General features: G+C 43.7%; 1 long non-coding RNA gene across 2 annotated transcripts; it reads left to right on the forward strand.

The window, feature by feature from the left end:
• Positions 1–1,050: 1,050 nt before the first annotated feature.
• Positions 1,051–3,304, forward strand: LOC107314478. Of its 2 annotated transcripts, none has more exons than XR_001555460.2 (3): positions 1,051–1,125; positions 1,253–1,345; positions 1,735–3,304. It is a non-coding gene; the product is annotated as an uncharacterized LOC107314478 (long non-coding RNA). The 2 variants fall into 2 exon arrangements; XR_001555461.2 differs by having other exon boundaries at positions 1,918–3,304.
• Positions 3,305–9,585: the final 6,281 nt, after the last annotated feature.

Consider the following 9,585-nt stretch of genomic DNA (forward strand, 5'->3'; position numbering starts at 1 on the left):
TAATAGAGTAGCAAAGTCCCAGGCAGCAGCCATAAGCACAAAAACAAAGAAAAAAAGAACCTACTTACACTTGAAAGACCTCAGATAGGCAGGGATTTTCAACAAGAAAACCTCACCTCCACTGCCAGCCTTTAAATGAGGTCTGGGAAGGGGTGGATCCTGGCTCTAACCCTTCTGGTCACTCAGGTATATTGCAGACACCTGAGCTCCCCTGGATTAGCCCTGCTTTTCCCCCAGCTTCTCAATCACTGGTCGGGCTATGATTTGCAACATTTCTGCTACAATCAGGTACTTTGGAAACCTTACAAAGCATGTGGTTACACAGCATAGAATTTCCAGCCGAGGCACTTTAACCCCTTGTTTGTCACATGGTATATGGGAAATTGGTAATCACAGCCTGAACCTCTGATTAATCAGCTGAGACAAGTGTCAGGTCAGCTGTGGGAGCACAGGTGAGAGTAGTTTAGCTGTGCTCCCAGAAGGGGTGGAGCTTGACTCCACCTCCTCCAGCAGATCTCATTTAAGGGCTGACCACCACCAAGGCAGCATCTCTTGCAGATCACTGCCTGGTGGATTTTGGTTCAGCATTTCCCAATGAAGGTGTTTGTATTAGTGAGTTTTTCTTTCAAAATAACCTTTTGAATATCTGTTAATGTTTTTGCTACTGTTTTTCCACCTTATGCAGGGGTTGTTCCATTTGTTCCATACCTGCTTTCAGCTCTACCATCACTGTTTCTAGCTGGCACCGTGTAAAGGTAAGAGTCTGTGTAAACACAAGGGGGGGGGGGGGAAATTGAGAGTGATTTGTGTTGGGAAATAAAAGAAAAAAGCTGAAAAATAAAAAAGCCTTCAGCAGAGCTACTGTATCTCCAGCAAGAGAAAAGAAAATGGGAGACAGATTGCAAATCACCTGTTCTAGAAGTAGTCCTGCACAGCAATGCTCTTATGAGTGTGCCCCTGAGGTCTCCTATCTCCTGTGGCTTGTGGGTGGCCCAAGCCAAAGGCTGCCCAGAAATAGTTTTCATGTTGTCAGAGGCTAAAATTGTCTATGTAAATATTGCAGGGATAAGTTAACATTGCAGTCTCAATCTCCACCCAACCCACACAGTATCTCAAGGCAGGCAGGTCAGTTTGGGCCCAGGTTTCAATTAAATGAGTACTTTGTGGTTAAAACTGTCCTTGCCTTTTTTTTTTCTTCAGGTTTAAAGTTGTTCTACAATACAGCTGCTTCAAATTATGTTTTATCTTGTAGATTATCTTCATCTACATTATGATCTCTTCAGCTCAATGGAATGACCAGAAAACCCAATAAGAAAACAAACAGCACATGGCAGCTCTGGGGAAGGTAAGTGGCTATTTGATAAGAAGAGTTTAGTTTTAATTTAGCAGTGCTAAAGGGATTTGGGAGTGCAATAACAGCTCAGAATAAGGAGAAACCCTCCTGTAGCACCCTAGTAAGAAGAGGCCATCTTACTTAAAGCCATAGTGAGACCAGACTGAGAATAAACCAGAATAAAAGCCCTAAAGTGGAGCTGGGAAGAGGACAGCTTGATGAAGTAAGCCTTTACACAGCCCTGTGACCAGAAACTGGCTCTGTGACACTGCTACAAAAACAACTAGAAAACCCCAGTATCTCTAGCTAGCAGTTTAAGTTAGCCAGGTAACTTCTCCCCAGCACTAACACTGGGTACCTCAAATGCTTCTCTTTGGGTCATTAATCCCCTCTGCTGACAGCTGTGCACAAATGCCGGCAGAGGTGTGTTCTCTTTCACCTGGCAAGCAATCTTGGACACCCTGAAGCATGAAGACTAATAGGCCTGCACAGCTGAGAAAATACTTTTCTTCATGGGAACACCTAGTCTTTCTTGTCCTTTACCATGCTTTCATGGTTTTGAAATGTTGCTGTCAATATTCCAGATTAAAACATCATGTGCAGTATGGATCATTAAGAAGGTTCATACTACAGTTCTGTGGAATAACAATGTCCTGAGTTCTTCAGATCTCAGAAGAGAACTACGTATCCCGGAAGACATCGTGGCCAGGGATAAGTCATGGGAGGAGGACATACATAATCTCTCTCCCAGGCTGGAGCTCTCTCAGACTCTCAGAGTGGGAAGCATTCCAGCTATGTCACCTAGAGTTCACAGTAGGCCTCTTGGTTTTAGGGGACTCCCTCTCTGTTTTATTCAATTTATTAGCCTTAATCATATCGTATTATATTGTGCTATCTTGTATTCTGTTATCATATTTAGTAAAATAAGTTTTCTTCCTTAGATCACCACTGCTGTTCTCTTTTCCCATTTCCCTTTTCCCTACTACCAGCTATGAATCTACTCTCCATTCCAACTGCTCTGTTTAAGGGGTTGAAACCAATTATGATCATCTCAATGTATTGGCCAATTGTCAATCCCATGATTTATTGTTGTGGAATTGTGTTCATATATTACCAAATAAGGGCACTGATGGAGACACCTGCCTGGTACTTATATGTGATGTGGTATAATTTGAATTCTGGCACTTACCTCCCAGATGGAATAGCTAATTTTACAAACACTTGCATCCCAATTGGCATAGCCAATTTTACAAACACTACTATATTTAATCCAGTGTACAGGCTGTCTTCTCAGATTGCTGCATGCTTTTCAATAGCCGAGTTAGTGTTCATACTCATGTTTATGTTATCAATATCAATGCATGTATATGTATTCCAATACATTTGTTCTATGCAGAAGTCTCCTCCAGAACCAGAGAATACTGACTGGCAGGGAATATGGAAAGGTTCAGGAAAAATCTTAGAAGCGTGGGGACCTGCAGTGTCGTGGGATTTCACTCTTGAACACCTGAGGGACCCTGAGAAATTAAGTGAGTATTTGAGTCAGAGATGGTGCGGCTTACAGAGATCTAAGGAGGTAAACCTTATTTGGGGTTTGGCTTATGCATACTGTGCTCTGTATAATACTATTCTGGAAAGAGAGAGAGATTCTGTTCTGACATTCAAGCCACAAAAGATAATCCCCAGGTGAATGCTGATCAATCACAGGAGGCACCAGTAACAATATCAGTTGCCCCTGTGGAAGGCAAGAAATGGAAATGGGTGTCCTCATGTCTAGAACGGAAAAAAGAAGTGGAGGAGGAGGCAGCAGAAGATCCAGGTGATGGGTCTGGATCAGCACTGCGAAAGGCAAAAGAACAAACTAAGAGCCATGAAAGAGAGAGTGATGAGGAAGAAATTGCTGTTACTGTTTGTTGACCTCTGAAGGTGACTGAAATCCAAGGCTCAAGAAAGGAGTTTACACGGCGTCAAGATGAAGGTCTCCTTGCCTGGTTGCTTCACTGCTGGGACAACATGGCCAACAGCTTGTCTCCAGATAGTAACGAATCTTGCCAGCTAGGAAGCATTGCCAGAGACCCAGCTATCGACAGAGGGATTAGCAGATGTTTAGATGGAGCTGCCACCCTCTGGGACCAACTGTTAGAAGCTGTGAGGGACAGGTACCCCTACAAGGATGCTTTGAAGCCTCAAACTATTAAGTGGGATACCATCAAAAAAGGTATCCAGTACCTGAGGGAAATGGCCATGGTGGAAATGTTGTACAACCCTGATCCACACAACAGGTTGCAGAGGCCACTGAAGGTAAAGGAGAATCAAGTCAGTCCAAGTGTTGGGCTACTGAGGAACAACAACAAAACCATCAGGTAGATCAAGCTGCCAGAATTGAGGTGGCTCAAATCGTCTTGGACTGGCTGAATAAGGGTGAATTATTTCTGGCTCGGTGGGCCCATGAGACCTCAGGCCTTCAAGGAAGAGATGTGACATATAAGTGGGCCAGAGACCGAGGGGTGGACTTAACTATGGACGCTATTGTGCAAATTATTCATGTGTGAAATGTGCCATGATTAAACAAGCCAAGAGGATGAAACCTCTCTGGGGGGAAGGGCGATGGCAAAAGTATAAATATGGGGAGGTGTGGCAGGTTGATTATATCACCTTGCCACAATCTCACAATGGTGTTATGCGCTTGCCATGGTGGAGGTGACCACTGGGTGGCTTGAAACACATGCAGTGCCCCATGCTACCGCTTGAAACACCGTATTGGGTCTTCAGAAACAAGTCCTGTGGCAACATGGCACCCCAGAAAGAATCGAGTCTGATAATGGGAAGCATTTCAAAAATTCCCTTATAAATAAAGTTCTATGTATCTATGTATATATTTGCATGTGTAGTGTATTTTAGTTATTATAGTTATACATTTAGTTATATTACATTTAATTGTACTATTTAGTTATCATAGTTTTCTATGTTTATATATATATACATATGTGTATCTATATTAAACATGATGTAATAACGTAGAATAAGGGGTGGAGTGTCATGGTTTTGTAATGTTGCTGTCAATATTCCACATTAAAACAGCATGTGCAGTATGGATCATTAAGAAGGTTCATACTCCAGTTCCATGGAATAACAACATCCTGAATACTCTGCTCTCAGAAGAAAACTACATATCCCAGAGGACTTCATGGCCAGAGGACACATATAATCTCACTCCCAGGCTGGAGCTCTCTCTCTCTTGGCCTCTCAAAGAGTGGGAAGCGTTCCAGCTGTGTTGCCTAGAGTTCACAGTAGGCCTCGGTTTTAGGGGACTCTCTCTGTTTTGTTCGATTTATTATCCTCAATCATTTTGTATTATATTTTGCATCTTGTATTCTGATATCATATTTATTAAAATAAGTTTTCCTCCTTAGATTTCCACTGTTGTTCTCTTTTCCCATTTCCCTTTTCCCTTCCTTTTCAGGCTGGGGGCCCTATGAGGTGGCTGCCCCCAGTCCTGGGCACAGGTAAATCTAGGTAACCTGTGACACCATGCCCACAATTCTCTTCAGCTGATCTGATCTCCATCATTCATTACTTCTTCACAAGAGTTCTCAGTCTTTCCAGCAGCATTTCAGTACCTAAAGGGGGGCTGTAAGAAGGAAGGGGACAGACTCTTTAGCACGGGCTGTTTTGATGGGACAAAGGGAAATAGCTGCAAACTAAAAGAGGAAAGGCTTTGATTGGATGTAAGAAAAAAATGTTTACAGTAAGGGTGGAAACTGGCACAAGGTGTCCATGGAGGCAGTGGTGCCTTGTCCTTGGACATGCTGAAGGTGAGGCTGGACATGCACTGAGCACCTGATCTAGTACAGGTGTCCCTGTTTGATGTGGGGAAGTTGGCCCAGATGGCTCTTAAGGATCCCTTCCTACTCAAATGATTCCATGATCCTATTCATTCTTAGGATTTGTCCTGTGCTACAATAGCCCTTCGTGGCTTTGAACTCCCATGGGCTGCTGCTCATTCCCTTTGGAGCTCATTACAGCCTGACAGCTCTCACTAACATTTTCCAGAACTCCCTGCTGACTAACAAAACTGCAAACATTCAAAGAAAAGGACACTCTGCTCAGCCCCATGCATGCTGAGGGCAGAAGTGATGCTTATAACTGGTGAAACACATGGGTTGTCCTTGTGCAAGCCACATGCATGTGCTGCCCATGTGCAGCCCTCCATCCCTTCCAGCCACTGCTCCCCTTCCCGCTTTGCTTCACATGTGTGTGGTTTTAAAGCAATGAGCTCATCTTTTGAAAGAGCTCTCTGCTTGGCTACAAACAAACCCCAGGGCTGCATGTGATCTAGGAGTGGTGCGGAGGCCGTGTTAATGAGGCTCACCATTTCCTCCCAAATGGGATGCTCACTGCATGGCACAAAGTGCTCAGGGACCAGACTCCTCTCTCTTACAGAAGAGCCCCTCACTTTGAAATATGTCAAATCAACAAGACAACAGCAATAAAACTGCCTTCAACCCTTACAACATCCTTGCAATACCCAACAAACAGAACAGTGAGATAGAACTGACTTTTATCCTACAGATTGGACAGCTTTCCTCTCTGGAATCTCTAGACATTGATTTGTAATGTGCAGCACTACTGCTGTCTCTCACTGTTGGGAATATTCACCAAGATGTATGTGGAGGGAACCAGTTCAAAGCCACCTTCTACCAGGAACACAATAATGCCACTCTGCCCCAGGATTTTCTCATTTCATCTTACCTGCTTTTCTGAGTGAAGCATTCCACTGCTGCTGTAGTATTGCACAAAAGGTATTTGAGCCCCAGAATCATGAGCGCTTAAATCTTCACTGCTTCTGAAGTTGGAAAAAGGCGAACAAAGAAATTAAAATGGCAACATGAGCCTTGGAAGAAAAGAGTCAAAACAAGACTTGTGTATTCTTTCAATGGGGAAAATTTACACACACGTACTTTTGCTCAAAATCAAAGGGTACTAATGCTCAGTAAGAAAAGTGCTTAAGGCCCTGTCTGCACTGGTACTTGAACACAGCTTAGTTGCAATAACCAAAGGTGAGCCAGATTTCCCCAGAAGTGCACCTGCAGTGAGGGGAGGAGTGTTAGAAATCACAGCAGAACTTTGGGGTTTTAATGCCCCTTTCTGGGTACCTTTGAAAACTCTCATCACTGAGCTGTAGGTGTCCTTGTTCATAGCAGGGGAGTTGGACTAGACAGCCTTTAAGGGTCCCTTCCCACTGAGGCCACTCTATGATTCTAATCTGAGCAGTGTCTGAAATCTCCAATGAATTTTATTGTAGTCTTTGGTCTGATCCTGACCTCTTTTTCTTCCCATCTATGAATGGTCACCTCTAAACATGAGCATTTTCAAGCTGACTGAACTTAGTTCCACAGGAGTTATACTGGAGGATTTAACAGTGTTTACATTTACAAGCTTTGGGAATTTCATCTGCTTCCACTAAAAAACAGGAACCACTTGGCCAAGTTCACGACCCTCAAACCAACATAATTGCTTTCACTTGGCCCAGCTTGAAGGGGTTAAAACACATGTTGCTTTTCGCAAAAATAAGTTGTTTGCTTTTACAAACAGACTGCGCATTCTTGTCCAAATAGTTTAAGCCCATTTATTTGGAGCAGCAGGATGTGGGGCAAGTTCTGTGCACCAGCAAAAGATCTCTCCTTCAAACCTAGTTGGTAATCCAAACAGAACTCCAGCCAAGGCACAAGCAAAGCATCACCCAAGGCTAAGCAGAAAGCCCAAGATTAGGCAGAACCTCTTTTCCCTGAACCTTTGGGGTTTCCCTGCCAGAGGGATGCTGAGCAGGCAGGCTGGGGAAGAGCTGCCCCGCAGCACAGCCTGCTGGCACAGCTCAGTCAAAGCAGCGGTGCTCTCAGCACTCAATCAAGCCTATGAACAGCATAGAAAGACAAGACTCTAAGAAACTTATACAAAGCATAGGATAATGTGCTGCTACACCCCCCCCCCCAACCACATCTGGGCTGTTCTGACACAGGCTGGACAATTACACTGAACAGCATAAGTGTGTTTGCAGGAGATCAGGTTTATCTGGACATGAAAGTACAAGGATGTTGGCCCCAAATGCTGTAGAGCAAAGACCAGCTTTGCCCACGAGAAGCAGCTGTTCAGTAAAACCAACATATCAAAGCAGAGCCCTAGCCTTGAACTACCTAGACATTCTAGCAGATGGGAGTCATACTAGCTCTAGGTGTTCCTGTTGTTTAGCCTGCTTTTTTTTCTTACAGGCCTGTATTTTGTGAAGGATGAGAGTATTCCATTTTGAATGCATGGACCAACTTCAGCAAAGCACAACAAAGGCAGTGAAGTCTCATGAGGCTTTGAGGCCATAGAGAAGAAACAACTAGAGCTGCCATGGCCAGGGGAGATGCATACCTCTACAGGCAAGTAAATAGTAGGGAAGTTAAACTAGAACTAATGAAATCTAAATTTAATTCCAGGATGTCCCTGTGTTTTCTCAAGAAAGAGGCCATGCAGCAGGTTGAAACCCAGTGTGCGTCAGATACACTGTGCCTCACAGCAGCAGTGTTGTTCTTGGCAGACAGCATGGTAGGACCCCGAGTATTGTTACACTATCAATACAGCAAGCAAACATTCAGAAGGTGTTGCATTTCCGTGTTTAACGTACTTGCTGTTAACTACTGCAGCACTCTACCAAGAAAAAGGAGTATGTTCTGGGAGGCAGGCTGTCACCCCAACAGAAAGAATGGGTTTGAGGTAGAAACAACCCAGTGTTTGCTGTTGGTGCCCTCCAACACATTAAGAGCCAGCAGGGAGGAAGCTCTCATACCTTCTGACTTGTTTATCAAGCCACTGCTAGAGCAGAGCCTATCAGAGGATCCCACGAGCAAGCTTCTACAGACCCACTGCCCACCCTCTCTCACATCCATTGAGTAGCAGGATGTGAAAGCATTATAAAAGCAGCAAAGCTGCCACATCTTTACAATTGGTTTCAATGTACAAGCCCCAAAATACACTTTGGGTTTTAAAGGTTAGGCTCCAGACAATTGTTTTTAATGTATAAACTGATCTTGTCTCACAAAAGCACTGGGATGCAAATATACCAGCTGTTGTGTCACCAGCTGGCACTGTGCTTTGAGATCATTATGGTTTGCATGATGATCTCTACCTTGTGTGTAAAACTGCACCAGGCAAGACAGACTCTAGTGCTCTGACTTGCACTAAAACCTTCAGTTTCTGCTGAGACAGTAATCCACAGCTGGAAGTGCCATAACTAAGAATAACACATGACAAACTGTGCCAGTATACAAGGAAGAGAGAGAGATGTAAACATACATGGGGCTGTGGGAACTGCTGAAAGCTCCTGATGAGGAATCACCTTCCTGTAAGAACCTGTCAAGAAGCCACAAGGATTTTTATGATGGTGGTTTCTTTAAGCTGCGATGCATCTGTAACACCCTCATTCTGTCCATGAGAAACTCCTTCAGACTTGTAAATACAGTTGTAACCCAACTCCAACTCTCATAATTATATCATACATGCTTAAATTATCCCTGCAGGGCTTTGTGTTTTAATAAACAAACTCTAAAAAGTATCTGTTTTTAGAAAAAAAAAAAGAGTCTCGAGTAATGGTGCCTTCCCACTCTGAGAAATCAGTACAGGGCTCTAACATCACCTTAAAGAGGAGAACAAATAATTAATACAACTTCACAAGCTTCTGCTCCACTCCACAGAATTTGGCATCTGAGTTCTGTTCCTCTTCAATGAGGAGATCCACGGAGACCAGCAGAAATAAGGCTACCGTTGGTGTGAAGTTCATTCAGAAAATTCTTTTTTCCAAAACAAGCAATTTCAATTGCAGCGATGACAATGTTTGCCCCGGTGTAATGGCTCAGGTAACCTGGAAAGAAAAATCACTATAGAACAGCTGCGATACTCTTTATGCAGGAAGGCACTTCCTGCAGAGAATTCACTCACACAGCAAGAGATCAAATCAGAGAGCACTATTGCCTGGATGCACCCTACCTAAATGCAAGCATCTATTTGAGATGTCTAAACGAGGAAAAAAAGTAGAGAAGTGAATCCAAGACAACACCCAGGTCCTTACTCAGGAGACAGCAGGGAGCTGAGACAGCTCTTATCTCAGTATCTTGAATACAGCGCAAAGACCACATGCTTAGGTCTGTGGTTAGTGACTCACCTGCTTAAGTCATGCAATTAAGGTGAAACCTGAGATCTCTATGTAAAGA

This window comes from Coturnix japonica, chromosome 5, assembly GCF_001577835.2.
Source record: "Coturnix japonica isolate 7356 chromosome 5, Coturnix japonica 2.1, whole genome shotgun sequence".
Classification (NCBI taxonomy): Eukaryota; Metazoa; Chordata; class Aves; order Galliformes; family Phasianidae; genus Coturnix; species Coturnix japonica.